This window comes from Narcine bancroftii, chromosome 9 (assembly GCF_036971445.1).
Source record: "Narcine bancroftii isolate sNarBan1 chromosome 9, sNarBan1.hap1, whole genome shotgun sequence".
In the NCBI taxonomy this organism is placed as follows: domain Eukaryota; kingdom Metazoa; phylum Chordata; class Chondrichthyes; order Torpediniformes; family Narcinidae; genus Narcine; species Narcine bancroftii.
Window position 1 is genome coordinate 64,643,570 of NC_091477.1, and position 27,298 is coordinate 64,670,867.

General features: G+C 50.6%; 1 long non-coding RNA gene across 1 annotated transcript; it reads right to left on the reverse strand.

The window, feature by feature from the left end:
- Positions 1–377: 377 nt before the first annotated feature.
- LOC138743713 (uncharacterized) lies at positions 378–27,298 on the reverse strand. Its single transcript, XR_011345030.1, has 3 exons — positions 27,267–27,298; positions 23,248–23,327; positions 378–547 (listed from the first exon to the last, which is right to left on the reverse strand). It is a non-coding gene; the product is annotated as an uncharacterized lncRNA (long non-coding RNA).

The following is a 27,298-nucleotide window of genomic DNA, read 5'->3' on the forward strand; positions in this document are numbered from 1 at the left end:
ACCAAGGAGGGAGTGGGGGGGCGCTAGCGATCACTCCATCATCTTCTCCTGCAAGTGTTAATGTTTAATCATGATCTTATGCAGTTCCTTTTATTTTTGCGTACAGTACTGTATTATTGCTTGTATTATTATGCTGAAGATGGTTTAGTGTATCAGGAAGTACATATAAAGGTAAAATATATACTATAAACTTAGATAAACATTTGACTAATGTATGTACTGGTTCCGACTTAAATAAAAATTCAAGTTAAAGACATAACAGGGTAACGAAACTCATTTCCAGAAGTCTGACAGCTTTAAGGTAATTATCATTTCGTGCCTGTGTTTGCTCTCGGAGGTCGGACTGAAGCAAAATGAAAGCCGATACTCACTTGTTGTGTTTCCTGACATCTGAATTATGCATTTGCTTTCTCGGCTGATCTCTCTGGAGTTGAAAGGCCGCACTCTCACCGCCACCTTCACTGAGGCACCAGCCATCTTGCTTCTGTTGAGCTATCAATCGAGAGGCTGGACCTGGTTGGTGTTCTCTTCGTCAGAATACTTTCCTCTTGAGAGAGAGAGAGAGAGATAGAGAGACAAGTTAAACTTTTTAATCCCAGATGTATCTCGACATTATCTAATAGCTGCATTACACAAGCTTGGCAGAATTATTTTTCTCCTGCTTTCTCGACAGATACCGTTGGGTGGTTTCCTGAGAAGAGCATCCAGGTCATCTGGTGAAATGCCTCATCACCAGAGTTCACTGATAAGCTCCAGGACCTGGCCTGGCTGAAGGAGAGAGGAGCCCTCCAAATCAATCCTTTCTGGGCATCAGGAATATCACTACAATGCACAATGTTCCTTTTTGCTGAATACAGATTCACTAAAGACAGTTCAGGCGGACCCTCTGCCTTGAGGGTGGAGTCAGGAGTGGATCTTAACTTGCAGACTCACCTTTCAGGCGACAGCCCTAAAAGGTTGCTGCAGCATTGCCTGGTCCACCTGAAAGAGCCGATTCACATCCAGAGGTGCCTCCACATCTGATGGAGGTGGGGTGACTGGTGTCGCAGCGCCACCCATCATAAATATGAGGCATAGCAATAGCAGTCTTCGCTACCCATAATCCCCCACTCAGGAGGAACTGTCCGGCAGCGGGGCGGGGGCCGGCTGTCCGGCAGCGGGGCGGGGGCCGGCTGTCCGGCAGCGGGGCGGGGGGCCGGCTGTCCGGCAGCGGGGCGGGGGCCGGCTGTCCGGCAGCGGGGCGGGGGCCGGCTGTCCGGCAGCGGGGCGGGGGCCGGCTGTCCGGCAGCGGGGCGGGGGCCGGCTGTCCGGCAGCGGGGCGGGGGCCGGCTGTCCGGCAGCGGGGCGGGGGCCGGCTGTCCGGCAGCGGGGCGGGGGCCGGCTGTCCGGCAGCGGGGCGGGGGCCGGCTGTCCGGCAGCGGGGCGGGGGCCGGCTGTCCGGCAGCGGGGCGGGGGCCGGCTGTCCGGCAGCGGGGCGGGGGCCGGCTGTCCGGCAGCGGGGCGGGGGCCGGCTGTCCGGCAGCGGGGCGGGGGCCGGCTGTCCGGCAGCGGGGCGGGGGCCGGCTGTCCGGCAGCGGGGCGGGGGCCGGCTGTCCGGCAGCGGGGCGGGGGCCGGCTGTCCGGCAGCGGGGCGGGGGCCGGCTGTCCGGCAGCGGGGCGGGGGCCGGCTGTCCGGCAGCGGGGCGGGGGCCGGCTGTCCGGCAGCGGGGCGGGGGCCGGCTGTCCGGCAGCGGGGCGGGGGCCGGCTGTCCGGCAGCGGGGCGGGGGCCGGCTGTCCGGCAGCGGGGCGGGGGCCGGCTGTCCGGCAGCGGGGCGGGGGCCGGCTGTCCGGCAGCGGGGCGGGGGCCGGCTGTCCGGCAGCGGGGCGGGGGCCGGCTGTCCGGCAGCGGGGCGGGGGCCGGCTGTCCGGCAGCGGGGCGGGGGCCGGCTGTCCGGCAGCGGGGCGGGGGCCGGCTGTCCGGCAGCGGGGCGGGGGCCGGCTGTCCGGCAGCGGGGCGGGGGCCGGCTGTCCGGCAGCGGGGCGGGGGCCGGCTGTCCGGCAGCGGGGCGGGGGCCGGCTGTCCGGCAGCGGGGCGGGGGCCGGCTGTCCGGCAGCGGGGCGGGGGCCGGCTGTCCGGCAGCGGGGCGGGGGCCGGCTGTCCGGCAGCGGGGCGGGGGCCGGCTGTCCGGCAGCGGGGCGGGGGCCGGCTGTCCGGCAGCGGGGCGGGGGCCGGCTGTCCGGCAGCGGGGCGGGGGGCCGGCTGTCCGGCAGCGGGGCGGGGGCCGGCTGTCCGGCAGCGGGGCGGGGGCCGGCTGTCCGGCAGCGGGGCGGGGGCCGGCTGTCCGGCAGCGGGGCGGGGGCCGGCTGTCCGGCAGCGGGGCGGGGGCCGGCTGTCCGGCAGCGGGGCGGGGGCCGGCTGTCCGGCAGCGGGGCGGGGGCCGGCTGTCCGGCAGCGGGGCGGGGGCCGGCTGTCCGGCAGCGGGGCGGGGGCCGGCTGTCCGGCAGCGGGGCGGGGGCCGGCTGTCCGGCAGCGGGGCGGGGGCCGGCTGTCCGGCAGCGGGGCGGGGGCCGGCTGTCCGGCAGCGGGGCGGGGGCCGGCTGTCCGGCAGCGGGGCGGGGGCCGGCTGTCCGGCAGCGGGGCGGGGGCCGGCTGTCCGGCAGCGGGGCGGGGGCCGGCTGTCCGGCAGCGGGGCGGGGGCCGGCTGTCCGGCAGCGGGGCGGGGGGCCGGCTGTCCGGCAGCGGGGCGGGGGCCGGCTGTCCGGCAGCGGGGCGGGGGCCGGCTGTCCGGCAGCGGGGCGGGGGCCGGCTGTCCGGCAGCGGGGCGGGGGCCGGCTGTCCGGCAGCGGGGCGGGGGCCGGCTGTCCGGCAGCGGGGCGGGGGCCGGCTGTCCGGCAGCGGGGCGGGGGCCGGCTGTCCGGCAGCGGGGCGGGGGCCGGCTGTCCGGCAGCGGGGCGGGGGCCGGCTGTCCGGCAGCGGGGCGGGGGCCGGCTGTCCGGCAGCGGGGCGGGGGCCGGCTGTCCGGCAGCGGGGCGGGGGCCGGCTGTCCGGCAGCGGGGCGGGGGCCGGCTGTCCGGCAGCGGGGCGGGGGCCGGCTGTCCGGCAGCGGGGCGGGGGCCGGCTGTCCGGCAGCGGGGCGGGGGCCGGCTGTCCGGCAGCGGGGCGGGGGCCGGCTGTCCGGCAGCGGGGCGGGGGCCGGCTGTCCGGCAGCGGGGCGGGGGCCGGCTGTCCGGCAGCGGGGCGGGGGCCGGCTGTCCGGCAGCGGGGCGGGGGCCGGCTGTCCGGCAGCGGGGCGGGGGCCGGCTGTCCGGCAGCGGGGCGGGGGCCGGCTGTCCGGCAGCGGGGCGGGGGCCGGCTGTCCGGCAGCGGGGCGGGGGCCGGCTGTCCGGCAGCGGGGCGGGGGCCGGCTGTCCGGCAGCGGGGCGGGGGCCGGCTGTCCGGCAGCGGGGCGGGGGCCGGCTGTCCGGCAGCGGGGCGGGGGCCGGCTGTCCGGCAGCGGGGCGGGGGCCGGCTGTCCGGCAGCGGGGCGGGGGCCGGCTGTCCGGCAGCGGGGCGGGGGCCGGCTGTCCGGCAGCGGGGCGGGGGCCGGCTGTCCGGCAGCGGGGCGGGGGCCGGCTGTCCGGCAGCGGGGCGGGGGCCGGCTGTCCGGCAGCGGGGAGTTGGACCACCAGCTGATGGAGTCATCAGCCCATCCCCCAGGCAGTCGTTTACAGTGGCTGCACATTCAGGTGCCTCGGCAGAGCCCGGCGCTTCGCCAATTATCCCTCCCCGAGGAGGGTTGGCGTCAGCCCCTTGGAGGCACTTCTGCTGCATTCAGGCGAGTATGTCTTTGGCCGCGATGGGGAGATTATGCGGTTTTACACTAGAGTTTTCAGGCCTCCTGAATGGGCCTTAAGAGTGTGTGGAGAAGGATGCAAGTTGCAGATTAGCTGGTGCAGTCTTTCCAGCCAGCCATAAAGGGAAGAACACAGGGGAGTCATTCTCTCCACAGAATGGGTATTACCGTTATGGGTCAACAATGAAGAGGGGATGCACTTTGTGAGCTGTTCCCAGCAGGTCATTTCCATTCATGCTCCAACCACTACTTTTCTATCCCCTCATTCCCACACTTTTAAAATGACAAACTCCTTTGCTCTATAACAACTCCTATCAATACTTTGGTGCTGTGTTTTCCTTGTGTTCTATATATGAGATGTCTAATGGTCTGCTTGCAGAACAACTTCCATCACTTCATCTCAGTACATGCGACAATAAACTTAAACTTCAAGAGTATCAGAGGACCCTGACATGAATAGCTGGTGACAAGTTCAGTGGTTTTTAATGCTCAAATTCCATGTAATCACCTGCTCAATTTTTTTTGTTTAAATGGTGAATCTACCTTTTATGCTGATGTCTGAAAATGTGGATCGCACGGTGCTTTTATGCTGGCCTCCGAAGCTGAAGGAGACGGGGCAAGTAGTACAGTAGCATCGTGATGTGAAACAAGGGACAGCAGCATTGAGTGAAAATGGTGACTGAAGAGCAGGTACGAGCGTTAGTGGAGATCTGTGAAAGCCGGCAGATCTTCTGTGCAGCAGAATCGCCTTATTTCACTGAGTGATTCATGCTCTGGGATTGTGGGCTGACGGCGTCACTGCGATGCCATCAGCCCTCGCCTTTGGAGCCACATTCAGCGGAAATCCTTTTACGGAGGTGGAGTGAGATCACTAACCCCAAACCCCAGGCGGAGGGAACGTAGAACAAGTTGGACCAGCCACTCCTCCTTTGGACTTTTCATGGAGGTAAGTGGAGTGATTTAAAGGCAGAGGAAACCAGTGCCTTTTGCAAATTAGCAAATTGCTAATTTTCACTATAAAACGGCCTTTAGAGAGAAAGAGAGAACCATCAGGGCCAAAGCGTGACAGCACTGGCTGAAGGTACCAAGGACATCTCTAGAGTGCACTGTGGAGTCACTAACAATGCGGACAAATGACCAGATCACTCTGCTTGGGGAGAAGAATTAATAGACAAAGTCTTCTATTCTCAAGCATGGTGTTTGGGTTACTTCCCGGATGAAGCAGTGAAGGTAATGGTATCAGAAATAACACAATGGCTATTCAACCCATTGCGTCCAGCATTCAGCTTCACACCTGATCCTCATCTTCACTCTTCTGGATTAGAGAGATTCTCAATATCCAAAGTTTTGCTTCCCTTTGGCAGGAATGCATTCAACACCGAACCTCAACGCTGAATTTCAAATACTCAGGATTCAGTGAGGCAATGAAGTTCCATTATTACAACCTCTCTGGGGCATTTGAAAATAAACTGGCAACACATCATCAGGGAATAAGTGGGTTCCACTTTTACAGATGTGCAAACATCAATTTTCTACCCTCCCCCTCAAAAAAAATTGAAAAATACACGATCATTTGATACGGCAACCATACCTTCATGGGAGTGTAATCAATAGAATCAAAAGCACATCAGACAGATGAAAAAGAACAATCACGAAAAGTTGGGAGACGGGAAATTCACACTGCCACCTGTGCAAACGATGTACACATGTTGGAGTTTTGAATGTACCATATATGTCGGCGTACAAGGTGACTGGTGTATAAGATGAATGTAGGTTTTGAGCCATGTTTGTTGTATAGTCTGGTACTTGATGCGGAGAGCTTACTGCCCAAGAATTTTTTTACCAACCAAGTTCATAGGTGTTTCATCCATGTTTCCGATGTTGCTTAATAGATGATCAGATTTCTTACGCTCTATTATGTAGCGATGGAAATTAGCCATTTTCATGCCAAAATCTGCTGGTAATTTCTGCAGTATTTTTGGTTTCTGGCTCATTAGTAGATCAAATCATTTCATAAAATGATATCACCATGAAGCAGTGGCTTTAAAGTTTTGTCTTTAGCCCATTGAAGTGCTGAAATGTACATTTTAAATCTTGATATAAAGCCTCCTTTTTGATGCTGTTCATGAACCACGTCTGCTATGTGCTCCTCTCGAATCGGCCAGTGTGCAGTGCCTCGTCTCACTGCACATTTATCACTGGGAGGTTGACTGCAGTTGGCCTGACGAAACAGTGTAAACAGACCACACCCTGGCTGGTTGTTTAGCAACTGCTGAAAACGGGCAGCATTAGTTTCATTTGCTGTGCTGTTATTTTAAGGTATTTTAGACAGATTAATACATTTTTATGGTTTTATTATAACATTACTATTAATCCATCTTACCAAACACATTTTAATAGAAGAATTTTGAGTGGTAGGATTCTACGAGTATTTTATGTTGTTCTCCATCACAATGGGGGACACGCTAAACCGATCGGATTTTGTATTTGATGAAAAATCGTCCTTGGTTTGGGGGGGGGGACATTTTTAAGGTTCGACTATCATCATATATACGGAAATAATATTTGGGGGAGCTCATTTGTACATAGGGCTTAGGCATTGGTAACCTGGGTACGGCTGGAATCTGTGTCACTTAAACTTACTTTGAAAGGAAAAGGCATTTGAATGGTTAAAATATGACTGGCATTTCTCAGGAAAAAGTTTTAGCTTTTACCACGTTGATAGCCAGATGAACAATGTTATTGAAATGGAAAGATGATTCTTCCCCTATTCATGTACATTGGTTACATGATGTAAAGTCCTATTTAAGTCTGGAGAAAATGAGGCATAATATTAAAGGTAGAAAGTTTCAATTTAGAAAATTGTGGGGCCCATTCTTACAATCTTATTAAAATTGAAAGGATTAAGAATGATCATGTGCTCCGGAAATTCACTGTCCGATATCTGGGGGTTGTCATTGGATCCACATTTTCATTTATTATGTGAAGGGAGGCGACTGGGGGGAGGGGGCGACTGGGGGGAGGGGGCGACTGGGGGGAGGGGGGCGACTGGGGGGAGGGGGGCGACTGGGGGGAGGGGGGCGACTGGGGGGAGGGGGGCGACTGGGGGGAGGGGGGCGACTGGGGGGAGGGGGGCGACTGGGGGGAGGGGGGCGACTGGGGGGAGGGGGGCGACTGGGGGGAGGGGGGCGACTGGGGGGAGGGGGGCGACTGGGGGGAGGGGGGCGACTGGGGGGAGGGGGGCGACTGGGGGGAGGGGGGCGACTGGGGGGAGGGGGGCGACTGGGGGGAGGGGGGCGACTGGGGGGAGGGGGGCGACTGGGGGGAGGGGGGCGACTGGGGGGAGGGGGGCGACTGGGGGGAGGGGGGCGACTGGGGGGAGGGGGGCGACTGGGGGGAGGGGGGCGACTGGGGGGAGGGGGGCGACTGGGGGGAGGGGGGCGACTGGGGGGAGGGGGGCGACTGGGGGGAGGGGGGCGACTGGGGGGAGGGGGGCGACTGGGGGGAGGGGGGCGACTGGGGGGAGGGGGGCGACTGGGGGGAGGGGGGGCGACTGGGGGGAGGGGGGGCGACTGGGGGGAGGGGGGCGACTGGGGGGAGGGGGGCGACTGGGGGGAGGGGGGCGACTGGGGGGAGGGGGGCGACTGGGGGGAGGGGGGCGACTGGGGGGAGGGGGGCGACTGGGGGGAGGGGGGCGACTGGGGGGAGGGGGGCGACTGGGGGGAGGGGGGCGACTGGGGGGAGGGGGGCGACTGGGGGGAGGGGGGCGACTGGGGGGAGGGGGGCGACTGGGGGGAGGGGGGCGACTGGGGGGAGGGGGGCGACTGGGGGGAGGGGGGCGACTGGGGGGAGGGGGGCGACTGGGGGGAGGGGGGCGACTGGGGGGAGGGGGGCGACTGGGGGGAGGGGGGCGACTGGGGGGAGGGGGGCGACTGGGGGGAGGGGGGCGACTGGGGGGAGGGGGGCGACTGGGGGGAGGGGGGCGACTGGGGGGAGGGGGGCGACTGGGGGGAGGGGGGCGACTGGGGGGAGGGGGGCGACTGGGGGGAGGGGGGCGACTGGGGGGAGGGGGTCAAATGGGGGGAGGGGGTCAAATGGGGGGAGGGGGTCAAATGGGGGGAGGGGGTCAAATTTACTTTTCACTTTTTCTTTGGATTAACTCAGCAAACAGATTTAATATGGTTTTACAGATCAATTCAAATTATAGGGTCTTTTGTTTATTAAAGAATTCTCGACTTAGTTCCATCTATTTTCTCTTTTGTGTCCTTACATGTATACAAATGATTTGTCATGTGCTTTCTTTTCTAAGACTCTGTATGTAAGATTATATGTTAAAGAATAAAAATATTTTAAAAAGAAAGAAAATACAACTGGCATGATGATTAACAATTAGACACGGTGCAGCAGGCATGTCGGGAGTTTATTCGATTAAGTAATAATGAACTCCTGGAGAAACTCAGCACGTCATGCAGCATCTATTGGTGGGGGGTGGAATGGGGAGGCAGGGAGGAAAGAATTGTTGATGTTTTGGATCAAGACCCTGCAGCAGAATTGAGAATGGAGAGATAAAATAGGCAGTATAGAAGGGATGAGACAGGCCCGTAACTGATAGATTGGACTGAGGATGGTTAAACAATGATGGGGAGATGAAACCAATTGTGGGAGGGGAGTGTGGAGTTGGGAGACAGAGGCAGGTGGGTGGTTGTTGGAAGAAAACATCTGATGGGCATGGTGGGTAAGGGGGAGAGCTGCTGGTGGGTAAGAAGGAGGAACCCAACGACTTTCAGTGCTGGAACCTGACAAGAAGGTATTACAGGGAGGTGAAGGACAGATGGTCTCCATCTTTAGATTGATGCGCTATTAGTAACTCGAAAAACTGGACTACAGAACAATAGGCTTTTATTTACAATAACACAGATTGTCCTGTGCTGTGACCCAGGCTTTCTAGGGAGGAGTTATGGTGTTAGAGACTTTATATGGGGTCAACAGGGAGGAGCCACGGATCCAGTCACAGAACAGGGGGGAGCCAGATAAATGAGTGGACAGCAGTTCACCACATAGGTAAAACAGGAGAGAGACCACTGCATAGTTGGAGACAGAAGGTACCCAAAGACTCATGGACAGAGGAGCTAGTGCTCAAACCACTTCCCCAGCTGATACCATTGAAATCTGTCAGGGATTTGTCACTAAAATTGTTCTACTGTGACCACTGTTTCCCTTTCATTAGACACCCTCACTGCTATTTGTATTCACGCAAAGAGGGGGATTTGACATTGCTTACAAGTGCTTCGACCTGCTGTTTTCTCTTTGGAGGGTATCAGGGCCCCCTCCCTCCCCCACTTCCTCATCCCTAGAAAGGCGGAATGGAAGGAGAGGAGGAATGATTACAAAAAAGTCTTGATGAAGGGCTCCTGCCCAAGCATTCACCATTCTCCGACTGATGCTGCCTGGGCCACTGACTTCCCTGACCAATTGTGCTTAGCTTCATAGTCCTGCATCTACGGTCCCCTACACATCTCCATGAGAACAGCACAGTGCACCACTGAGCCAGACTCCTTCGAGACTGGCATCTCCTTCGATGATGAAAGGGGTGAGTAGATGCACTCTACAGGGACATACGCTTGGGAGAACCAGTGGCAGGAGCACACCAGAAGGCGGATAACCCTGCAAACCACAGTCTATCCAGGTCGGTAGCAGAAAGTTGAGCACTGTCATGCTGAACACTTGTCCTGCATATGTATTGTTGTCTGTATGTGTGTTATGACTGGTTGTGTGTCGGCATGTTTTGGACCGAGGACCAGAGAAAAGCTGTTTCGTCAGGTTGTAATGGTACAACCAGATGACAATAAACTTGACTTGATAAAGACTCGTCTCAGGGCTGATCTCAGCCCACTCCTGTTCATGCTACTAACCCATGACTGTATTGCCAAATCCAACTCGAAAAGGGTCATCAAGTTCGCAGATGGCACAAACAGAAGTTGGCCTCATCATAGAAGACGTGGAAAATCTCATGTGAGAATAACAACACGAGTGTTAACATGGACAAGACAAAGGAGATGATCATGAACTTCAGGAGGACCAAGAACAACTATCCTCCACTTCACATCAACAACTCTGTAATGGAGAGAGTGGAGACAGAGTTCCTTGGAGTTCAGTTAACTCGTGACCTATCGTGAACACCGTATCTCCCCATTTGTCAGGAAGCTGCATTTCCTGAGAAGATTGAATTGGGCAAGGCTACTGGTCACCATTATATCAAGCTTCTGCAGGAGCTCTATGGAGTGCATCTTGGCCACTGCAACACCATGGGGTACGACTACTGCAGAGAAATGGATTGGAGGCCAATCCACAGGAGGCAGCATGGTTGTTATAGCAGTTAGCACCACATCATTACAGCACAAGCGATCAGGACCCAGGTTCGAATCCTGCTCTATCTGGAAGGAGTTTGCACATTCTCCCTTGTCTGCATGAGGTTTTCTCAGGGGCTCCAGTTTCCTCCCACCATTCAAAATGTGCCAGAAGTTGTAGGTCATTCAGGAATAATTGGGCGACTCAGACTCATGGACTGAAATGGCCTGTTGCCGTGCTGTATGTCTAAATTTTTTTTAAAAAAAGAGTATCAGAGAGGATCACTAGAGTCTCCCTGCCCTGCCCACTCCTCCCCCACTCCCATGATCTAACAGGATCACTGTCTAAAGAGGGCTCACAAAATCATTGAGGACCCCTTCTACCCCCGCACACAGCATCTTTCAGCAGCTCCTGTCGGGGAAGAGATGGAGGAGGATCAGAGCCAGCACCACCATGCTGAGGAACAGCTTCTTCCCACAGGCAGGGAGAATGCTGAATGACCAAAGGACCTGCTTAAACTAACCATCAGAGACTTTCATATGTACAAAATAATATTTATTCATATTTAAGAACACTTTTCGTACATGTGTATTGTTTGTCTGTATGTTCATGTTGTGTATCAAGGACCAAAGAAAGCTGTTTCATCTGCTTGTACCTGTACAATCAGGTGACAATAAACTTGACACGACTTGATAAAGATTCAGTGACCATAATTAAGGAATTTTCATGAGAAGTCTGATACAGACACATACTGAAATGGGTGATGCATTTTTAGGCAGTTTAACCAAAAGCAGAGGGATTACATGATCACTGAATGGGAGACCACGTTTTACCTCAAGAGGTGATACAGACTTTTCACGCAAGTGCTTGGTGGCAGCCCACACACAACATCTATTGATTCAGGTGGAAGCTACTGGAGAGGCTCCAAAGAAAGCCACAGAGTCCTTCCATTGTGATTCAGTCTCATCCTGTTCTCAACTACAGGAGCTCTTCAGAGGTAGGATTACATCACTAGAGATCAGCTGCATGTCCTACTGCTTTCACAAGCACATCACTGCTCTTGATAGACAGAGGGAAATACCCATAAGCAACTAGGACTTCTCCGAGAACAAAGGAACACAAGCTGGCCTCGTACTATTGATCGCACTGCTCCTCCAACTGGCTCACCAGCCTGAAGTCAGCTCCTCAACAGCAAAAGAATCTTGACCGTCACCAAGGTCGAAGGGACTCTCCCAGCAGGCAGATTACAGCCGCAAGAAGTCACTGTAAGGTACTTGCAGGACGTTGAAACCAACATCACAAAATACTGCAAACTCTTAATAGGGAAAGCAGCAAGAGAGACACAGGTGGTGGGAGGGTTGGATGCATCTAGAGGGGAGGGCAGACAGTTGAAAAACTGTTGGTTGTAAACTGTGAGGGGTGTATGGGGCCCGTCATATGCCATACTGACACCTTTGAGGTGGCACTAAATGTTCAATCCCAGGGCATACAGTGTTGTGGCATGGCAGATCTCTGCTGAGAGGATTTAGAGGCCATGGAGACTATAACTCACTGGACTCACCATGTGGAAGTAATGCTACACTGTGTCAGGGTAGATGAAGGTCTCCATGCTTCCACTAGTGAACAAGCAGCCCGTCTTTCGCCCATTTTCCTCCATGTCCGTCGTCAACCTGGCGACCTGATGAGGGCTGTTTTGGTCAAGCGTGACCAAAGCCAGAGTAGCGATGTTGCCCGACCCGCTGTACCAGCACGTGGTCTGGTATGATGGCGGGGTAGTAACATCACTGTCTGACCCACCATACTGGCTCGTGGTCTGGTACGATGGCGGGGTAGTAGCGTCACTGTCTGACCCACCATACTGGCTCATGGTCTGGTACGAGGTGCCCTCCAAGATGGCGGCCCCCATCACATGCACACAATGCTGTTGTTTAAGTGATATCATCCAATTTGGCAGCAGCCCCCACACGGCGCTGCTCAGGTGAGGAGATTGCTTAGATTTGCATACCATCTTTTCTTCCTGCAGCTGAAACAGAGCCCGTCCTTCCCTGGGCAGCACTTTCTGGGATGCTTTGCTGGCTACAGAAGTAGCACTTCGGGTATTCACCAGTGGCAGTCAGGTCAAGGCATGAGGCAGTCTGCAATCCTGTGTCTGATGATGATGGTGCCCGCGTTTCCCATGTGCGACCACATGATCGGATGAGGAGTCCACATTGCGGAGGCCTACTTCTAATGTTTTAGCCAGTTCAATGGCTTTCTGCCGTTCCAGCTCACCCTGTTCTAGTAGTCGCTGGTATCTTGGATCAGAACCTCCATGTATTCCTCTGCTGATATGACCTCACAGTCACACGCCCATCTGAGGTCCCGCAGGACACAAAAGTAATCCTTGATCAACTCCCCTGGTTGATGCTTACGTGTGGCTTAGACATGCCTGGCATAGACTTCATTCACCTGGGCCAGCTGCTGGCCTTTCAGAATGGCTTCAGTCAATGTCTTGCAGTCTCTGACCACTGGGTAAACGTGGAGCCTGACCCGTGAGAACAGAAGATGCAGTTTATCTGCATCAGATTGTACGAGGCTTGAGAAACACATTGAAGCAGCATAGCCAGAGTTCAAACTTGTCGGATGCTTCTGGTGATCACAGATCAATTTCCAGCCTCTCTGGTCTTAGCAACTTGTCCATTCCAAAATAAATTATGGTAATAAAATTTATACACTACCAACAACTCCAAAGACTAGAAGTTACCTGACTGATTGGCTTTTATTACTATAAACAGAAGGCACATCTCATGTTGCTGGCCCAAGGCCCGAGCTTGTTCTGGGGAGGGGTTATGGCACTGCTGCCTTTATTTGGGGAATCAAGGGGTGGAGCCAAGGTACAATCAGCAAGGGGTGGGCCAGCCATACACATACAAACAGTATCAACAGTGGAACAGTGGTTCCGCCACAGGGAGGTGAAGAGAGAAACACAGCTGCTAGAATATTGAGCAAAGAACTAACAGAGAAACTCAGCAGCTCAGATAGTGGAAATGGTCAATGTTTCAGGTCTGAACCTTTGATCCAGATGAAGATTAAAGAGGTAAACTTGTGAAGCTGGGGGAGGGGCCCAGTGGTGAGAGAACACAAGGTGTGGAAGATGGAGAGGCAGGTAGAGGGAGAAGCCATGGGGAGAGGGGGAAAGGAAAGTCAGGGAGAGAGAAGTACAGGAGGAGATAAAGGGATTAGAACAGTGTAAACAGATGAGGGTGGGGGTTCCTAAAGATATAAAAATTATTGTTCATGCCATTAGGTTGAAGGCTGCCCAGGAGAAATAAGACATGCTGTTCCTCACATTTAGGGTTGCTCTCACCCTGACAATGGCTAAGGACAGAAGTGTCATTGTAGAGTGAAGACTAATCACTTCAGTGGTAAAACAGCAGGGCACAGTAGGATTCATTTACATGGAGCTCTTCATTCAGACATGGAACACATCCGAATGACAAAAATAATGGAAAGATATAAGATAAATCTGCCATGAAACTTTCCACCTCACTGGCATGAAAAACAAGCTTTATTAGCATACAAAATAATCTTGCTTTACTAAGTTTCCTCTAATATCATGCTATTTGGAGAGTCATCAGTCAAGCTCACTTCTTTGCCCCATGTCTGTGGCATCAAATACAACCCCAGGAGTACACAAATGTGCTGGAGAAACTCAGCAGGTCACACAGCATCCACTGGAAGTGAAAGGTGGTTGACATTTCAGGCCTGAAGCCCTTTATTCTGGATGCAGTGTGACCTGCTGAGTTCCGCCAATACTTCTGTACACTGCACAATACCCCAGCATCTGCAGTATTAATTTCAGGAGTAATTTCTGCTTTGCGGTCATGGTCACTTTCAAGCCTCAGCATCACTCCAGGCTGCCACTGCTGAGCTTTCTACTTCATTGTGAATATAGAGATAAAGAAGATTTTGCTTGATTTGTTTTTAACCCACAGGAACAGGCAGGACAGCAACATGCATTCAACAGAGTTGCAGGTTCTTCCAAAATGCAGGCACATCCCCTCTGGCAACCACCTGCCAGAAATACCTGCCACAGATACACAACCTTTTGTGGGCATTTTTTCTTCATCACCCATGTTCTCTCATCTCCAGGGCCCATTCAAGCTCCTCTGGCCACTGGGACACACATCCATTCAGTCGCACAACTGCCCTGCAGCAGGAAGATTGCAACTTCTTTTAAAAGCTGACAGCCCAGATCACATCCAGTAATGCCTGTGTGCTTACAAATCATCAATGAAGAACACACCACAGAAGCCTACAATATTAACTTCAATACAGTATTTACAGGAAACCTACAACTGAAGAATGTTACGTTGCTTCAACAATTACGAGTGGCTGGGGGAGAAAAGAGAGAATGAGAGAGAAAATAAACCAAATAGTTGAGCAATGATAATTGATGACGAGAGAAGATTCATAAATGCACATGGAAAGACAAATGGACACAGCAGAGATTAACAACGCAGACTGGAAGAGCGTGGGTTAAAGGTTACAGGAGGGGAGGGGGGGGAGAGGGGGGGAACACGGGGGGGCGAGCGCGGGCGTGGTGGCCGAGCGCGGGGGCGAGAGCGGGGGGAGGGGATCAATACTGGCATCAATACAGAAGCTAGTCTTGCACACAGGATTCACCTTCTGTTTCAAATCCCACTTACTAGCTGCATAATATTGCATTTTTTTTAATATAGCAAACCATTAATCCAGCTCTTTTGCTCCATAAGATTAACTTCATATCTTTCATGTAATTCCAATAACATTTCCCATTTTTCTCCCACTGTATATTTATCTAACTTGCCCTTTAAATGAAGCCATGTTTCCTTTCCAATCCTCTGGTGTCTGTTTGCTCGCTCTCTCTGGATAGTCCTGACTTTCTAATATATTATAATATATTAGGAGGCCTCTCCTCTTGTTCTACCAAAGTAAGTCGCTAGAACCTGGAGACCATCCCTCTGCCTTCCCTTATAACCTCAACCTTATTTTACGCTGGTGGTTGCAGCCTCACCATAGATAACCAGGTTATGGTATCTTGTGTGGGAATGTCAACAAGGTGCCCTGGAAAAGATCACAGATAATCATCTTTGGCAGCATGCTCTATTCATTAACTTTCACTTTTGCAGTCTCGATTAAGACATGCTTTGAATTACTAACAGTGTACAAAAATGATCATGCGTTTCTTCTCCAGTTTGTTTCCAGGCGAGGCCAGAACAGGAAAGAAACAAGACCTCCAGCCCCAAAAATCTACAGCTTGAGGATCAGGCTTTGCAGCCATAAACACACTCATCCAAAGCTGCTGAACTCACTGTCCTTCAGCAGGAATCGACTGATTCCGTGGGGCCCAGCATCACTCGTATGACTTTGCTCTTACACCACGCATTTTCCATGGGTTTCTGGTGAAGGCTTTGTCTGTCCCTTCATCTTTTCCATGGTCTGCAACAAATGTTGCTTGAAGGCTTGAATTTCAGAGCAATGCCTTTAAAGAGGGTCACAGAAAGATACAAGTCTGGAAACAGGCACTTCAGCCCATTGAATCCACACAAACCATCCACGTCAATCCTATTATTTCATTCTCCCCGCATTTCTATCCACTCACCCCATCTTTCTATGCGCACCCAAAGACACGAGAAAGCAACCAATTAACCCGTCTGCCTGCCAGTCTATAGAGTGCAAGAGGAAACCTGAGAGCCCAGAGGAAACCTGGATGGTCACATGGAGAAAATGCAAAACCTACACACAGCGAGCCCCGGAGTTCAGGATTGAATTCTGAATCACTCTGCTTCGACTAACTCCACCACTGTATTGACCTTGTGAAGACACACTTGAAAACAATTGTAATGAACCAAACTTTGGATCAAAATGGATAAATGGCTGATGCCGTTTCCACAAATGTGTTCTTTTATTGTTAAGGCGCCAACTTTGTAAATGCCAAGTATAAATCAAGGACATTACATCCTCTATTTCACCAGACCTTGATCATTCAAGTCTTATTGCCAATCAATCATACCTTAACGATTTACATCCAAGAATTGGACTGTTTAAATGGAGAAAATATTTGTGCTACCACCTCTGTCATCATACCTACAGTTTCTATTTGAGTAGGAATGGAGACAGTGGTCAAGGATTTAGGCTTCTTTCCAGTGAAATGAGATGGAGAAGACATTTTAATTTCAGCAAACAGTGGGGAATTTTAAATTCAATTAAATGATAAACTAGAATTAATATAAAAGGCCAGTATTGAATATGTGTACCATGAAATTGCTAGATTAGTTTAAAACATTTTAGATAAACTCTGAATTACCTTAGTATAGCCACAATGTTCTACAGGCTGGAAGTGGGTCTGACCCATCTTGGCCACAAAAAACCAAGCTCATTCCATTTGCCCGTGTTCCTCCCACATAAACCTTTCTTATCCATGTACCTGTCTCAACGTAACAAGGGTCCCCATGTACCAATTCGTCTGCAGCTCATTCCATTTCCCCACCACGCTCCATGTGGACCCCTTAGGTCCCTTTTAAATCTTGCCTCTCTAGCCTTAACTCTATGCCCTTCTTGATTTCATCAATCTTTTTGATCTCCTCTTAGCCTCCTACATTTAAGGGAGAAAAGCCAGCCTATCATATTTCAGGTCCCCTAGTCCCAGCAACATTCTCATCACTTTTTTTTTAATACCCTTTCCAGATTAATAGGTTTCTAGAACTGGGTGACTAAAACTGTGCACAATACTCCATATGCAGTCTATCTAACACCCCATGCAGTTTCCACATGACTTCCTTGCTCCTGTACTCAAATGCCTTGACAAATGATGGCAACCATTCAAAAGGCTTCTTCATCGCCCTGTCTTCCTGCATTCCCAATAATGTGGAAAATTACCCTGGTGTATTCGATCACAACAAATCCAATCTGACGACACATCAGTCAACTCTCAATCAGCAGCAAATTGAAGTCTATCTTTGAAAGTGCTATCAAGCAGTACTCATTCACCAACAATCTGCTCAATCATGGCCAGTCTCTTGTTCTTTTCCTGGATTGTGCAGATCCAGACATCATTGCAAATTTGGCCCAAACATGAACCAACGAGCAGGTGTGCCAAACAAATTGAGGTAGGCTATCCATGAACCTAGACTCAGACCACCATCCCTGCCAATGACTGCCCCACCTTGCCGCTGCAAGAACTAATTTGATGGGCCCTTTGAAAACCATCTCCTCATTATTACTGATAATCAGGAACATTCTCTGCTTTCAAACCCCCACTCCAGTGCCAGGACTCTCATCCTGATAGAGACAGATTCTTCACCCCACCCCCATTAGAGCACAGCTCCTTGTTGCTGGTAACAAAATTAGCACTCAGCATTTCTATCATTACCAATAATCCTATCCTGCATATAATTAGCAAAGTCTTCTGGCATGGATGACAAATTTTTTAAAATGTCATGTAGGACAGTGGGATGAATGGTCCTTTTATTAACTATTATATAGTGATAACCAAGAGGTGATTTAAACACTGGTATTCAAGTGTGTAAATGACTATAAAACATGATTCATTATCATGGCATCTATTATTTGAGAATAAATATCATGAGTAAACCACCAAATGGAAAATTCCCAAAATTTCAGCTGCGGATTACTATTTTTCGAGAAAGCTACATTGGTGATGTCACAGTTACGCACAAATATGAATGATGACAATGGCAGAGCTAGCACCCAGAATGAAAATATCATTTACACAGCTGCATACATGCCCACATACACAAGGCAATCTCCAAACATGATATTTAAACACCATTCAATGAACTTGAACTTTCTCAGCTGCTGGCGCTCCAATGACACTCTGTTCAGCTATTTGTTCCAAAGTATGCATTAAATTCCCCAAATCAGTGCAATGCAGGTTGGAAAAGGTGGGATCATTTGCAGCATTTAAAACAAAATCAGCCACAGTACTTCAGAAGAGACTGCAGGTAATTTAGGATCGACTCAATATATTTGATGTGATGCAAGCAGCAAGTCAAAGAGAAACCTATCAGCTTCACTTCCAACCCTGGTATTTAAGAGAGCAGACAGGGTGAGGGGGGGGGGGGGGGGGGGGGGGGGGTCACAATAAAGTGCAATATGCCCCTTTGTTCGCAACAGTTACCTTCTTTGTTCCCATTACATTCAGAAGCAGAGGGACCATCTGCCATTTAACCTACCCACCTCAGTGAGACAAAAAAATACGAAGATTTCAAAATGTTGAGGCAGAGGGGAAGTCTTGCATCACACAATTACTTTGTTTTAAAAAATGCATAGAGGGAGAGGAGAATCCTGATGAGAAGAAAGAATTCCCTTGGTGATATCCCATTAATAACAAACCTCCTTAACCCATCAGCAGATTACAAACAAAGATGGATCTGCATTGCCTCCTCACCCTGGGAATCAAAGTGGCTCAGGTTGTTTGGAAATATGATAACTCGGTCTGGCGGCCATTTTACAGCCTGCTTCTCCTTTTTGAAGTCTCTGTTCAATGTAAAACACTAGCAGTAGAATACTTGCAGAGAGGAGCTTCCAAGCCACCATCTTTAATAAAAGCTGGACAGGAATTTTAGGGATAGCCCACTCACTGTATCTGTTTATCTGTCAGAAGTTTTGAACAAATAAACATACAAATAAGCAGAAAGTGATCAGTCAGAGACCAAAAGTGACTGATCTGGTGGGAAAATACCATTACATCACTGCAATTCATGCCCATGACCATGCAACTTTGAACACCAACCATCTGCGGGGTGGCTCACTGTCCTGAACGGGTGAACCTGCACTGAACATGTGTCCAAGGCTTTTCTGGCTTGAGACTGGTGCAAAGCCAGACGCCTGGCAAAGGGCAGCAACTGGGCTCGGGCCGCTCCTCTCCTCCCCGCTGACGGAGGTGGACGGAAGCGAATGCACCTGTCCCAGGATTCAAATCCAAATCAGACAGATTGAGGGACAAGACACGGCCAAACGAAATATCAGCACAGGCCAAATGATGCATCACACAGAGAAGCTTTTCACCCACGGGAGCCCCCACCCCCGTTCCGGACACACCCTGTGGCAGTAGATGGTCGCGGAGGAGGGGAAACAGCGAGGAAAATCACTCATACTCTCCACCCCCCCCCCCCCCACCGACGCCCCTGCCCTAAATCGAGATGGGCGCAGGTCTTGCGGGAAAATGCTGAGCACGACAAAAAGCAAAGGACCAGTAGAGACAAAATCGCTCTCTCTCCCTCTCTCCCCCTCCCTCTCTCACTCTCTCCCCCTCACGTCTTCCCCCCCCCCGTCTCCCCCCTCCCCGTCTCTCTCGCCCCCCCCCGTCTCTCTCGCCCCCCCCGTCTCTCTCGCCCCCCCCCCGTCTCTCTCGCCCCCCCCCCGTCTCTCTCGCCCCCCCCGTCTCTCTCGCCCCCCCACCCCGTCTCTCTCGCCCCCCCCGTCTCTCTCGCCCCCCCACCCCGTCTCTCTCCTCCCCCCCCCCCCCCGTTTCTCTCCTCCCCCACCCCGTCTCTGTGTCCGCAGCCTCGCCATGTCCCCGAGCAGGGGGACAGAGATGACTGCGGGAGATCCAGCAGGATGAACACACAATACAGTCGAGCTGCAATGCGTCTGCGGCGGGCAGAGCCGAGCTCTGGCTCCATCCTTACCTGTAGCAAGGTGTGAGAGCCGCGCTCACTCCATGGCCGGTCTGCGCGGTGCTGATGCTGCCGACTGCACTGGGTCCCTCCACCCTCCACCCTCACTCACGTGAGCGGTGCGGGCTGGTTCACTGCGGCACCGCGCCCCCTCCTTCCACCCAGGTCGCACAGCCCAAGGCGAAGAAGCGCAGGCTCCACAATGAGAAGAGCGCAGAGGGGTTGGAAGTTTGCCTTTGGTTTGGAGCAGACCCAGATCGGAGGGGGTTCCAGAGGGCGATTCGGAGACGCGGCGATACACGGCACCAGCAGCCAAATACGTCTAAAAAAAACCAAGTCAACCAGACACATTCAAGAAATAGAATTTGAGTGGCCAGAGATCACCCACCAGAAACATAACTAAAGCAGGGCCACCATTAATAACCAAAGGGCAATCTCCTGGTGATCTGAAAAACGCCAGACACAGGCCCAATAAGAAACTTGCCAGGGAAAGATTCAGGACAAGGGAATAAGGCTCACCTCTAAACCAAGCATCACGGAACAGCACAGTACAGGCCCTTCGGCCCTCGATGTTGTGCCAACCCATATAAACCCTCCCTACCCCATAACCCTCTATTTTTCCTTCATCCATGTGCCTGTCTAAGAGTCTCTTAAATGCCCCCAATATTTCAGTCTCCACTATCATCCCCAGAAAGGTATTCCAGGCACCCACAACTCTCTGTATTAAAAAAAAATGTACCCCTGATGTCTCCCCTAAACTTCCCTCCCTTCACTTTGTACACATGTCCACTGGTGTTAGCTGATCCTGCCTTGGGAAACAGGCACTGACTGCCCACCTTATCTAGGCTACCCACAATCAAGTCTCCTCTCATCCTTCTATGCTCCAAAGTGAAAAGTCCCAGCTCTGCTAACCTTGCTTCATGACACTTACTTTCCAATCCAGGCAACATCCTGGTAAATCTCCTCTGCACACTCTCCATAGCTCCCACATCCTTCCTAGAATGATGTGACCAGAACTCAACACAATACTTTGTGTGGTCTTACCAAAGATTTGTAGATTTAGAACATTACCTCTCTACTCCTGAACTCAATCCCCCTATTAATGAATCCCAGCATTCCATAGGCCTTCTTAACTATCCTATCAACCTGTGCAGCGACCTTGAGGGATGTATGGATTTGAACCCCAAGGTCCATCGTTTATCCCGACTCTTAAGTAATTGACCATTAACCCTGTACTCAGCCTTCTGGTTTGTCCTTCCAAAATGCATCTTCTCACACTAATCTGGATTGAAATCCATCTGTCACTTTTCTGCCCATCTCTGCATCCTGTCTATATCCTCTTGTAACCTTCGACAACCTTCAGCTCCATCCACAACTCCTCCAACCTTTGTGTCACCTGCAAACTCACTGACTCATCCTTCCACCTCTTCATCCAGGTCATTTATAAAAATCACAAAGTGCAGGGGTCCCAGAACAGATCCCTGTGACCCTCCAATAGTCACCGACCTCCTGGCAGAATACTTTCCTTCTACTACTACTCTCTTCCTACAGGCCAATTTTTTATCCATACATCCAAGGTTCCACTGATCCTGTGACTCATGACTTTGTGGATGAGTTTCTCATGGGGGACCTTGTCAAATGCCTTTCTAAAATCCATGTAGACCACATCTACCACCCTACCCTCATCAATCATTTTTTTTAACCTCCTTGAAAAACTCAATTAGACTCGTGAGGTATGATCTTCCTTTCCCAAAGCCATGCTGATTATACTTGAGTAGAGTGTACTTTCCAAATGTTCATAGATCCTATCCTTAAGAATCCTTCCATTAATTTAAACACCACTGATCTATAATTCTATAATTCCCAAGATTCTCCTATTTCCTTTTTTATTCTTATTCTGAGAGTAGGGGTGCCTCTATACCTATAAAGTAAAACTAATCTATCCCTCCTTCTAATCAAGGTTACCATTAGTTATACAAAACAGAAGTTTGGAATGAGATAGCGACCTCCAGGCATTGGATGGTGAACTCCTGGACTCTTCAGAATTCTTAATTCTTCCACTCAGAATAGTGCTCTAAGAATATCTTTACAACGGTGGAGCCCATTACACATCAGTTGTCCTTCTAACCCTTTTTTAAAACTCTAATGGTTATCCAACTGCACAAAAAGGTCAGATACAGCAATGAGCTCTCTGAACCCTTCTCCATTAACAATGGCGTGAAGCAAGGCTGTGTTCTCGCACCAACCCTCTTTTCAATCTTCTTCAGCATGATGCTGAACCAAGCCATGAAAGACCTCAACAATGAAGACGATGTTTATATCCGGTACCGCACGGATGGCAGTCTCTTCAATCTGAGGCGCCTGCAAGCTCACACCAAGACACAAGAGAAACTTGTCCGTGAACTACTCTTTGCAGATGATGCCGCTTTAGTTGCCCATTCAGAGTCAGCTCTTCAGCGCTTGACATCCTGTTTTGCGGAAACTGCCAAAATGTTTGGCCTGGAAGTCAGCCTGAAGAAAATGGAGGTCCTCCATCAGCCAGCTCCCCACCATGACTACCAGCCCCCCCACATCTCCATCGGGCACACAAAACTCAAAACGGTTAACCAGTTTACCTATCTCGGCTGCACCATTTCATCAGATGCAAGGATCGACAACGAGATAGACAACAGACTCGTCAAGGCAAATAGCGCCTTTGGAAGACTACACAAAAGAGTCTGGAAAAACAACCAACTGAAAAATCTCACAAAGATAAGCGTATACAGAGCCGTTGTCATACCCACACTCCTGTTCGGCTCAAAACCATGGGTCCTCTACCGGCATCACCTACGGCTCCTAGAACGCTTCCACCAGTGTTGTCTCCGCTCCATCCTCAACATTCATTGGAGCGCTTTCATCCCTAACGTCGAAGTACTCGAGATGGCAGAGATTGACAGCATCGAGTCCACGCTGCTAAAGATCCAGCTGAGCTGGGTGGGTCACATCTCCAGAATGGAGGACCATCGCCTTCCCAAGATCGTGTTATATGGCGAGCTCTCCACTGGCCACCGTGACAGAGGTGCACCAAAGAAAAGGTACAAGGACTGCCTAAAGAAATCTCTTGGTGCCTGCCACATTGACCACCGCCAGTGGGCTGATATCGCCTCAAACCGTGCACCTTGGCGCCTCACAGTTTGGCGGGCAGCAACCTCCTTTGAAGAAGACCGCAGAGCCCACCTCACTGACAAAAGACAAAGGAGGAAAAACCCAACACCCAACCCCAACCAACCAATTTTCCCCTGCAACCGCTGCAACCGTGTCTGCCTGTCCCGCATCGGACTTGTCAGCCACAAAGAACCTGCAGCTGACGTAGACATTTACCCCCTCCATAAATCTTCATCCGCGAAGCCAAGCCAAAGAAGAAGAAAGAAGAATTCTGACTCACCAAGCTCTCTCCCATCTGTCACTCCTCTCTCCTCAATGGTCCCGTAGTTCAAATGGTGATTCAAATAACACCAGGAAAATCTGCAAATACATTAGGTAATTATATTTGGCAAAGGATAGCCAAAGATAGGACAAGAAATAACCAGAAAACGATGCTAGAATGTTGAAATGGAATATTACAGTACTGTCCAGGCCCTTTGACCCACAATTGTGCTGACCTATGTAAACCTAATCCTTCCCTACCTCACACTCATAACCTTCCATCTTTCTGACATCGAGCTGCCTGTCTTCTGAATGTCACTATTATACCAGCCTCCACCACCACCCCAGCAATGCATTCTAGGCACCTCTGAGTATAAAAATAACATACCTTTGAAATCTCTCCTAAACTTCCCTCTACTCACTTAAACAGATATCCTCCTATATTTGTTGTTGCTACTCCAGGAAAATGGTACTGGTTTTCACCCTATCTAAATCCCTTATTATCTTTTCAAATCAAGTCAAGTTTATTGTCATCTGATTGTACAAGTACAACCCGATGAAACAGCGTTCTCTGGTCCTTGGTGCATTAACATGCAGATACACAACCAGACATAACACACATACAGACAAATAATACATATGCAGGGCAAGTATTCATTCATTCTTTTTTATCTAACTATCGTTGGTTACTTAAGAGAAGTCATGTTGCAACTTCACAAATCTCTAGAAAGACCACACATAGAATATTGTGTTCAGTTCTGGTCACCTCATTATAGGAAGGATGTGGAAGCTATGGAGAGGGTGCAGAGGAGATTTACCAGGATGTTGCCTGGATTAGAATACAAATCTTATAAGGCATAATTAGCAGAGGTGGGACTTTTCACTTTGGAGTGTAGAAGGATGAGAGGAGTCTATAAGATTATGGACAGCCAGCACCTGTTTCCCAAGGCAGGATCAGCAAACACCAGAGGACATCTGCACAAAGTTAAGGGAGGGAAGTGCTGCTGAAAAGGGTAGTCAGTGGCAATGGACTAGGAGAAAGGATTCCATCTGGTACCACAAGTGTATGAATGGCATCTAAGGGGTGAGCCAGGATGTTGGGATTCACTGCTGAATACTTTGGAGGTGTCATGCATCTATCAATGAAACACTGAGGAAGGAGGGTGCCCACTTGGCAACCCAGAAGATGCCACCACTAACTTGGCTACCCCGCAGAGTCCAGGCAGCAGGTCACAGGAGTGTAATAATGGATACTAACATCTAGTCCTATAGATAGATAGATAGATAGATAGATAGATAGATCAAGAGATAGAGAGATCGATAGATAGATAGATAGATAGATCGATAGATAGATAGATAGATCAATCGATTGATCTATCCCAAGTCAGTCAGCCTTGCTTCATAAGACATGTTCTCCAATCCAGGCAACATCCCGATAAATCTCCTCTCTATCCCCTCTAAAGCATCTACAATAAAACTCCGATTATCTCAAATTGGATTCTCCAAAATTCTAATTTATCTAATTTTTTTAAAAAATGGATAAATGAGGATATCTGAAACAAATCAGAAATCCTCATTTATCCAAAATTATTTTGGAGCCGAACTGACCTCACAGGTTTAAAAAAATTCACTCGACATGAAATTAAAATGACGATTGTCCCTGTTTCAAGTAACTCCCTCCCCTCTCTCTTTCTATTTCTTCTTTACCATCCCCTATTGACTTTTCTCTCCAACTCTATCTCCTACTGTCTCCCAGCTGCAAGTGGTCGGAAGAATCCCTTGTCCCAGCGTCATCAAGGAGAGCGGCCTCCTAGGCAAGAGCGGGACCTTGGGATCAGTGGCATTCTCTCCCCTCCTCTTCCCTCCTATTTTCTTCCCTCCCAAAGCCGACTCCAAACCTTCCCCTCAGCTTATTTCCACACAAGCACATTGGACTCCCCAGTGTGTGTGTGTGTGTGTGTGTGTGTGTGTGTGTGTGTGTGTGTGTGTGTGTGTGTGTGTGTGTGTGTGTGTGTGTGTGTGTGTGTGTGTGTGTGTGTGTGTGTGTGTGTGTATGTGTGTGTGTGTGTGTGTGCGCTGTATGCCTAACAGAGGATTTGGAGTTGGCACTTGGATGTCAGGAGCTCCGGTGACTGGGGAGACAGGAACCCACTGACTCGCCAATGAGTGTTCTATCGGCTTGGGAAGCCTCCCTGGGGATCAGCGGCAGCAATGGGGACATGTCAGGGATCGCTGCTGGTGGTTGGGTGATCGGTGGTGGCACTGCCACCAGCATTTTTTTGCTGAGAATTAAACATTATTTTAATGCTTAAAAAGCCTTCCCTTGTTGTTTGACATTGTTTAAAAATTGATACAAGTGATTTGCTGTTGCTACTGGGCTGTTTTTAAAAAAAATAACCATTTATCCAAAAAACCTGTTTATCTGACATAGTCCAGACTATTTTGGATAATCAGAGTTGTACTGTTACTTGCTTCCTGTAATGAGGTGATCAGAACCAAAGCAATACTCTAAGTGTGGTCTAACCACTTTATAGAGTTACAGTATTACTTTGTGGCTCTTGCACACAATTCCAAAAATGAATGAAGGCCAACACCCCACCCTATCAACTTGTGCAGCAACTTTGAAGGATCTTTGGTCCTGGACCCTAAGACCTCTCCTTCTCCACAATGTTAAGAATCCTGTCATTAACCACTTCGTCCGCCTTCAAGTACGACCTTCCATCAAACTCTGCATCCTCTCTACATCCTGTAATAACTTAACACAATATTCTACACCATCCACAACATTTCCAAACTTTGTATCACCTACAGACTTACTGACTCACACCTTCACTTCTTCATTCAAGTAATTTATAAAGATCACAAAGAGCAGGATTACAAGAACAGATGCCTATGGAGCTTCACTGGTCACTGACCTCCAGACAGAATGTGTTCCATCTACAACTACTCTCTGCTTTCTTCAAGCAAGCCAATTCTGAATCCAAGCCGCCATGGTTCCTGGGATCCCAAGCCTCATGACTTTCTGAATGAGCATACTATGGGGGAACCTTGTCAGACACCTTCTAAAATTCTTTTGCACCACATCCGCCTCCTTACCTTCATCAGTTACTTTAGTCACCTTGTTTAAAAACTCAATTAGGCTCATGTGATATGAACTGCCCCCCCCCAACCCCCCCCCCCCCCCACAAATCCACTGAGAAGACTGCGCTTTCTTTTTTTACCATTGATGAGGCAAAATCCTGGAACTCTCCGAAGAGCCAAGAACATTTCTGCAGAGAGATTTTGTAGATAAACTGATCTGACCAATGAAACAAAATGGACAGATACTTCATCTTAAAATTTGAAAATATAGGTGCATTTTCCAAATGGCATAGAATAAGAAGTTAGAAAAGAAGGGCAGTAGGGTTAGCGTAGCAATTAGCGCAACACCTTTACAGCACCAGCAACTAGGACCGGGATTTAAGTCCCACGCTGTCTGTAAGAAGTTTGTATATTCTCCCCGTGTCTGCAAAGGTTTTCCCCGGAGGCTCCAGTTTCCTCCCAATGTTCAAAACATACTAGGGGTTAGGTTAATTGGGTGTAATTGGGCAGCACAGACTTGTGGGCCAAAATGGCTTGTTACCATTCTAAATGCATGTCTAAATTTTATTTGAATTATGAATCTTTAATGCACTATCAACCACAGTGCCCTCATAAAGAATTTATCACATTTAACGTAATTTTGTTGAGAGCACTACCAAACGGACATTCAACTAAATAGTTAATGTGTCAAAGATTACAATTCATACAATATTAAGATATTCAATATACGGCAATTTTAATATAATCATTATTCACTTGGTCCCGGTTATAGCAGTGACTCAGGATCCTGGGACTAAAGACATTAACTAAGATGAGTGGCTGAAATTACAAGTCTTGTTAGCCCAGGATTGAATTGTCTGGAAAATGTGTATTAGTCACTTTACTCAAAATGCTCACATCCATTACTTAACTGCTCCAAGAAAATTCAGTATTTCCTGCCTCATGCATCATACTTACAATAATCATCTCCATCTGAATCACACATTCCT